Below are 8,763 nucleotides of genomic sequence, written 5' to 3' on the forward strand. Positions count from 1 at the left end.
AACATGCAAGGCTGGAAGGTTGCTTTTATTGTACAAATTTGAAAGTGAATCCATGTGGTTTAGTTTTGAATGCTTCTAGAAACAAAGGCATAAATTTCCACTTGCAGTCCTGAGAATTCCCGTTTAACAAGGATTTTGCTGGAAGGCTTATCTTTCTGCTCAGCTGCATTGCAAGGGCTTCCCTGTTTCTCCTCTGTATCCTGCATGTTTTTGGTGCTTCCTCTACCAGTATGCACCAGAACTACAGCAGGGAATACCTGGCAGGCAGTAGAGACTCAGCACCAAGGCCAAATAGGTAGTTCCTTTGGTCAGAAGTTTTCCAAAGATGACAAAACAGCTAGGCTTGCTCTGCCTGTGCCAGGAAGCCAGGAGAGCAGGTGAAGATTGCCCTTTCCCCAAGTAGTGCCCGTCCCCCCCTTCCCCCCCCTTCCCAGGCTCTTGCTCATAATGGTAGCAGAAAGCTCAGCTGCTGCTTCTGCCCCAACTCTGTATCTTCCATGTGCTCCTTCAGGGACAAAGAGTTTCCCTTTGTGGCTGAGAAGCTGTTCTGCCCAAATTCCTGTGCTGGTTGATGCTCATTATCTTCAGTTCACCATGGTTGTAACCAAGGAATGACCATCCCGAGTGCTTGTGTGAGTGAGGATTCCCGAACAGGAATGAGGTGCTCAGAGGGTGATTCACAAGCAAGAGATGTTTCCCTAGACATCAAAGGTGTGGCAGCACAGCCCCATGGGCGAGGTGTCCCGGCGGATGAGCCACAGTCAGGCTGCTCATCCACACGAAGCTTGACCCACGGCTTGAGGTTCTATCAGAGCCTTGGCATAGGCTCGTTGTTACAGAAATGGTTCATATGATCTTGATTATTTCTTGCATCTATTGTAAATGGCAGGCTGGAACTGTACATGCCAGCCTTTCTGCTTTTTGCTGGGTGAATCAGAAGTAAATAATCAAGTAAAGAGTGAATTAGCTCATGATGGTAAAGGAGACATTGGGGAGAGATCTTCCTTGTCCTCTAGGCTTGCAAAATACTTCACTTTGGCTGAAAGTTTCTTGCATGTCACTTACTTCAAAAACTTTAGCCAACTCCTTAGCCAGTTCTTGTTTAATTACAGTTAAATTTTTGTTCCTAGGAGGCTGGCCTGAGTTTTGCCTCTGCTGATGTCTCACTTTCCAAAAGCAATTCTGAATCCATCTCATAATCTCTTTTTTATACCAGCTGTACTCCATTTGGGTCCAGTAGATAGATTTGCTCATCTCCCTTTTCAAGTGTAACTTTATTAATAAAACACTTATTCTACTGCAAGATCACATACTGTTCTGGCGTAATCTGATTCTGATCCTGGCTGATGCTGCCTACAGTCTATCTCCAGGAGCAAAAGGGAACAAGCATGAAGGGCATGCTTAAATTCTGAGATGAAAATGCTCATCGGTCTTCCACTGTAAGGCGGATCCTGAAAAAATGGAAGATGAAGAACCCATTGAAAATACATTAAAAAATTACACTAAAAAAAATCCCAAGCAGGGAAGGGAGGGAAAAGGTCAGGAGAATGTAGGACAGGAATATGCTTTTTGTTAACATGTACGTAGATCAGATCTGGCTATAGCCCTGTCGTGGTTCAGCCTTAGCTGGCAACTGAACACCACGCAGCCGCTCGCCCACTCCCCCCCACCCCTGTGGGATGGGGAAGAGAATTGGAAGAGCAAAAGAACTTGTGGGTTGAGATAAGCACAGTTTAATAATTACAATAAAATAATAATTATTATTATTATAATGACAAAAATGTTAATATAATAAAATGGAAAAGGAAGGAAAAAGAAAGAAAAAAACCCCACAGAAACACAAACGATACAACCGCTCACCCCACCCACCGACTGACACTACCCGTCCCTGAGCCGTGATTGCTGCCTTCCCCCCCCCAGCCAGCCCCTCCCAGTTAACATACTGTGCCTGACATTACATGATATGGAATATCCCTTTGGTCAGTTTGAATCCGCTCTCTCAGCTGTGCCCCCTCCCCTCCCGGCTTCTTGTGCACCTGGCAGAGCATGGGAAGCTAGAAATGTCCTTGACTAGTACAAGCACTACCCAGCAACAGCCCAAACATCTGTGTGTTATCTCAACATTTTTTTCATGCTAAGTTCAAAGCACAGCACTGTGCCAGCTGCAGTGAAGAAAACTAACACTATCCCAGCTAAAACCATGACAGTATCCACCCCTTATTCCATATCATTTACATCATACTCAGGTCCCATACTATCCAATACAATTTCAATAATCCCTACCCGCCTTCTCATCCTTTAACAGAATATCAGATTTATCATTCCCCTAGTCTATGGACCACCCCTGTAAAAATTCTGTGAAATGTCCATTGAGTTCATTTAGTCCATGACTTCGGGTTTCATCTGTTGTAAGAGTCTTTCAGAGAGGTGCTGTGTGTGGTCTTTGGATTATTGCACGCTGAAGTCAGTCCTCGTTCCATCACCGCTGCACTGTTAGTTCTTGCTCTCTCACTGCTGCACTTTGCTTGGTTCAATTGAAAGTTCATTTTTTATTATTATTAATTGGGAGATTTCCACCATGATACCATTGATATGGCATATAGCAACTATAATAGTGATGACATACAACATTATATAGCAATTAACAGCATATTATTCAGTTCATTGGCAGTTTTCACCCAAAATCAAATCCCCTTGAAGTACACACTGGACTCCTCCATCCTCCCGCATCACCTACCAAGTGCACCCAGGTCCTCGAGCAAACACAATCCCATGAGTGGGTTTGCCTTTGCCTGAGGCAGGAATAACCCAGACTGTTTTGCGCAACATATTTTTTACGTGCACTACAGGGACTCCATCCCCTTCCACAGTACGTAAGGATTCTGATAGGGCAGGGCCAGCTCGCTGGGCAGATCCCCTTGTGTTGACTAACCAGGTGGCCTTTGTTAAATGTATATCCCAGTCCCGGTGTTTAAATGTTCCACCTCCCATTGCTCTCAGTGTAGTCTTTAATAGTCCATTGTATCTTTCGATTTTCCCAGAGGCTGGGGCATGATAGGGGATGTGATACACCCACTCAATACCGTGCTCTTTGGTCCAGGTGTCTATGAGGTTGTTTTGGAAATGAGTCCCATTGTCTGACTCAATTCTCTCTGGGGTGCCATGTCGCCACAGGACTTGCTTGTCGAAACCCAGGATAGTGTTCCGGGCAGTGGCATGGGGCACAGTATATGTTTCCAGCCAGCCGGTGGTTGCTTCCACCATTGTAAGCACATGGCGCTTGCCTTGGCGGGTCTGTGGGAGTGTGATATAGTCAATTTGCCAGGCCTCCCCATATTTATACTTCAGCCATCGTCCCCCATACCACAGAGGCTTTACCCACTTCGCTTGCTTGATTGCAGCGCACGTTTCACATTCGTGGATAACCTGTGCAATAGCGTCCATGGTCAAGTCCACCCCTCGATCACGAGCCCACCTGTATGTTGCATCTCTCCCTTGATGGCCTGAGGTGTCATGGGCCCATCGAGGTAAAAATAGTTCACCCTTATGTTGCCAGTCCAGAGCCACTTCAATCTTAGCAGCCTGATCTACCTGCTGGTTGTTTCGATGTTCTTCAGTGGCCCGGCTTTTGGGGACATGAGCATCCACATGACGTACTTTCACAACCAGGTTCTCTGCCCAGGCAGCAATATCTTGCCACAATGTGGCAGCCCAGATTGGTTTACCTCTACGCTGCCAGTTGCTTTGCTTCCACTGCTGTAGCCAGCCCCACAGGGCATTTGCCACCATCCAGGAGTCAGTATAGAGATACAGCACTGGCCACTTTTCCTGTTCAGCAATGTCTAAGGCCAGCTGGATGGCCTTTACCTCTGCAAACTGGCTCGATTCACCTTCTCCTTCAGCAGTTTCTGCTACTTGTCGTGTAGGACTCCATACAGCAGCCTTCCATCTCCGGTGCTTTCCCAAAAGACGACAGGACCCATCAGTGAACAGGGCGTATTGCTTCTCATTTTCTGGCAGTTTGTTATACAGTGGGGCTTCTTCAGCACGTGTCACCTCCTCCTCTGGTGATATTCCCTTAGATACTGGATGCCTTTCTCCATGGTCATCCATTTTCCTAGGCGAAATACAATACCTTCTTTGAAGGGGTACCTTTCTCTCACTCCGGACAGGAGTCGCCTCCAGAGGCTGAGGGCTTGTGTTCCTTTTCCAATTACTTTATCAATGCCCCCTTCCCTAGAGAGGGATCCCAGTTGTTTGGCTTCCTTCCCCTCTAATTCCAGACTACTGGCCCGATTATCCCAGCATCGGAGCAGCCAGGTGATAACATACTCACCTGAATGACGCCTGAAATCTTTCCATATATCCTGCAACTCACTCAAGGATAGGGATCGGGTAGTTTCCATTTCTTGTACACATTCTTCCTCTTCCTCCTCCTCTTCTTGTGATGGCCCTGGTTCCTCATAATCTCTTTCTAAACAAATTGACTTTCTCTGCCAAGATTTCTTCTTGAGTATAGGGGTGACTGATACTGGCACTGGTTGGTCCTCTGGTTTAGCTGCAACACTTGTCACTGGGGTTGGAGTAGCTGCAGTGTCTGTCGTGGGGGTTTGGGTGGCCACAGTGCTTGTTGCTTTCCTTGTCTTTGTCTTTTTAGGTCCAGAGACCTTCTCTTCCCCTTGGGGGTACTGAGTAGTGTTAAATAGGGCTCGATAGGCATGAGCCAGGCCCCAGCACATTGCAGTGATTTGTATCTCTCTGGAATTGCCAGGGTGACAACATACTTTTTCCAAATGTTCTACTGATTTTTCAGGATTCTGCACTTGTTCAGGGGTGAAGTCCCACGTCACCGGGTGTGCCCACCGCCTTAGGCATTTGCCCATACTATCCCACATACCCTGCCATGCATAGCTATCGAGTCTTGGGGCAAATCTTCGGATTATATTCTTAACTTGCTTATTAACCTTAGACAGAACTGACACCATCTGCCCAAGCAATACCAACAGATGTATCTTGACTACCCAAGGATGTTCAAGATACTGAAAAGTTGTTGTAATGAAGGAGGAGACATTATATAAGATAGTAGCTAAGGTGCCGTTCTGTATTTCCTCTATAAAAGAACTCTCAGAGGAGGAGGCATAATTGTTAATTGTCTTCATGAGGTGGTAGCCGAAATACAGCAATGGCTTCCATGCAAGACCTAAATAGCCGATAATGGTCAAGGCCAGTGTTTTAATAACAAATCTCCTAGGCAAAACATCTCTAATCACTGCAGAGCACAGCAAACTACAAAAACCAACAGCAATTTTTAACATATACTTTACAATCAGCATGGTAAAGACTGGACAAACTAATACTGAGAGCAGATGAATCAATGCTGTGACCAGCAACTGTTATTATCTCAAACCCTTCGTGCCGCATGTTGAGCACCAAAATGGACTGTCGTGGTTCAGCCTTAGCTGGCAACTGAACACCACGCAGCCGCTCGCTCACTCCCCCCACCCCTGTGGGATGGGGAAGAGAATTGGAAGAGCAAAAGAACTTGTGGGTTGAGATAAGCACAGTTTAATAATTACAATAAAATAATAATAATTATTATTATTATAATGACAAAAATGTTAGTATAATAAAATGGAAAAGGAAGGAAAAAAAAAGGGAAAAAGAAACCACAGAAACACAAACGATACAACCGCTCACCACCCACTGACTGACGCTGCCCGTCCCCGAGCCGCGATTGCTGCCTTCCCCCCCCCAGCCAGCCCCTCCCAGTTAACATACTGTGCCTGACATTACATGATATGGAATATCCCTTTGGTCAGTTTGAATCCGCTCTCTCAGCTGTGCCCCCTCCCCTCCCGGCTTCTTGTGCACCTGGCAGAGCATGGGAAGCTAGAAATGTCCTTGACTAGTACAAGCACTACCCAGCAACAGCCCAAACATCTGTGTGTTATCTCAACATTTTTTTCATGCTAAGTTCAAAGCACAGCACTGTGCCAGCTGCAGTGAAGAAAATTAACTCTATCCCAGCTAAAACCATGACAAGCCCTCATTGTGATTGCAACTCCTGAGAGTTACACTAAAATTAATGCACATATTCAAGATGTCTGCATTATTCCAGCAGGACTTTTTCAATGCTGTGATCCTAAAATTTAACTTAAAATAAAAATAGCACTCACAGGTACAAATACGTATTTTTAAAGTCTAATCAAGTTTACATTTTAAATTGAAAGCTACAAGTTCTCTGCACCATTTTTTCCGTAAGTCTTCTGCCTTCATTGTTCTCTACAACTTCATCATAGTTTCCTGGAGCGTAAAGACAATAATTATTTGACGTTACGTTTCAACTTTCACTGTTGATTAGTTGGTAAGACCGCAAAGTTGATCTGCGTGTTTGGGAACCTCTCTGCTAAAGGGAAGATGGCTCAAACACAGAAAACAGGTCGAGATGGCCAAAGGCTACACTAAGATGACACAACTACACATACTTCAGTCATGCCTTATGGAGTTTTTTAAGCAATATTAATATACTGTTGCAATATACTGTTAAGCTTTAATGCAGTAGTGAGTATATGGTATTCACAATTTGGGGGAAAAATGCACTTTTTGGGGAAAGATCGGCCCAGATCAGGCCCATTCCCTACAGTTAAAGGGAATAACCTACTGGTGAGGGATCAGGAAGAGAGGAAAATAGGTGGTAAGGAAAGTATAAGGTTGATTATATTCTTAGGTACATATATAGATTAGAGGATTAACTGGTTGAGTAAGGCAGCAGGTACTCTGATCACCAAGCATATTCATCAAGTGCCCTTCTCTAGCCGTTACTATTAAGCAGTTTAAACATATAATGAGAGAGGAAATTCTTAATACATATTTGAAAAGGACAGAGCAGTAGCTATGCAAATTAATGTCAGGACAGTCTACAGATAGTGAATGGCATGTGAAAGGAACAAAGATGATGTTGCAGCAGCAACCTATTTTTGCTGTTTTGGATTTTGAAAAATAATACAGAACACAGCAGTATAGCAAGTTTTTACTCCTGCAATCCCGGTCTTTTATCTGTCCCTTTAAATGATCCTGCAAATATTATTACCCACAAATATGAGGACCATGTAAACACTGTGAAGATTTGATTTTCATATGTCACTGGGGAGAAACATGGTGCTTGATATTCTTTTGTGATATAGTTTTTACCACACATCTTGGATAAGGGGAAAAAGTATCACATAATATGTGAGATGCACATTCATGAAAGATGACCAAATGCACGAGGCCTTCGGAATTAAGAACGTTATTAATATTTGAGAGATCCTGTCAACCAAGGGTACGTTTATAATGGAGACAGATTTCTTAATACGATTTTGTGACTTCCACAAGCAAATCTTCCTATGATTACACCGTTGACAGATTTCCCTTTCTCTCCCTAGTAAACTCTAAATACTGTATAAATTGTATTTGCAAAGACATTACAGCTGTTCACTGCACATCTGTGAAAATAAAGGATTAATCACTGGGCAAATAGTACAGTAATAAATGGCAGTAAATAGCTGTAGTATGTTTGTTATGTGAAGTCCGTTTCAGACCATCTGTTTTTTATCTTTTCAAGAGGAAATCTTCACCAGAAAATACCCACAGAAACTGATGAATTGATTCTGCTTTAGAAAACACTTCCAGCAACAATTTTATTGGTGCTGCACAATATACAGTCAATCTGTTCACTCAAGAGCTTACTTATCAAATATTTCAGTTTTTATTTGTTTGCCTGTCCTCATTCAACGTTGTAAAATTTAGCAAAAGACTTTTGCCCATGGGATGGATTGCATAATCAGATAAATATATCATTCCTTTAATGCAGCTGCTTCTGAATTCTCTGTGGGAATACAGCCTTCTATTCAGTTCAACAATTGCCTAATTTTCTTAAATTCAAATGAACTCTCAGGTGAACACCTATATTTTCCAGACCAACATGAAAATAACCCACCAACTTTTCCAAAATATGTTTTACAAGACTCTGAAATAAGGGACTGTGAACTTGTTGACATTAGAGAAGTTTTACATGCAACTGATTCACAGGTTGACAAGGTACCACCTGCCAGCAGCTTTGCCTATCTACATAGGTCTAGGCCCCTAATCCCTCTGTTATATCAACATCCCTTTTTCTATTAAAGCAGCGGATTTAAATTGTGATTTTTTTCCTGCGTCTCATTCGTGCAGAGAAGGTTGAAGACCAGACAGGGGCCAGGTAGCCTCTGATGCGTGCTGGAAGGGAGGGAAAACTGCAGTGTGGTGCAGGAGCGGGAGTACCGATGGGGAGGTGGAGCCGTGGCGGGATCAGCAAGCTGCCAGGACAACGCTCGTTGTAACCGTGTTTGTTTTACAGAGGATGCAACGTTGCTAACAGAACCTTCCCCTACACCCACCTGCAACATCTGACCTGTAACCAATACCTCAGCTTGTCTGGGTAGGAACAATCCTGAAAGGATCGAGGTGGGGTGAACAAGATACTCCTGAATGCTAGCAACTGTGCAGCTGTTGAAAGTGCCCTTACATTCACCTTTAGGTAACTGATACCAACTTCCTTTAACTATCACCTTGCAGGAAGATTCTGAGGTAACTTGCTAACACAGTCGTATATCCACAGTGGATTTTATTTACGGGACTGTCACGGTGGGAGTCTAAATACTGTCCGAGCCACGAACAGTCCGGCTTGTGCAGCTGCGCGTTGCAGGAACGAGAGTACGGGTGAGGGCAAACTGTCCCTGCACC

This window comes from Phalacrocorax aristotelis, chromosome 2 (genome assembly GCF_949628215.1).
Source record: "Phalacrocorax aristotelis chromosome 2, bGulAri2.1, whole genome shotgun sequence".
NCBI classification, from domain to species: Eukaryota; Metazoa; Chordata; class Aves; order Suliformes; family Phalacrocoracidae; genus Phalacrocorax; species Phalacrocorax aristotelis.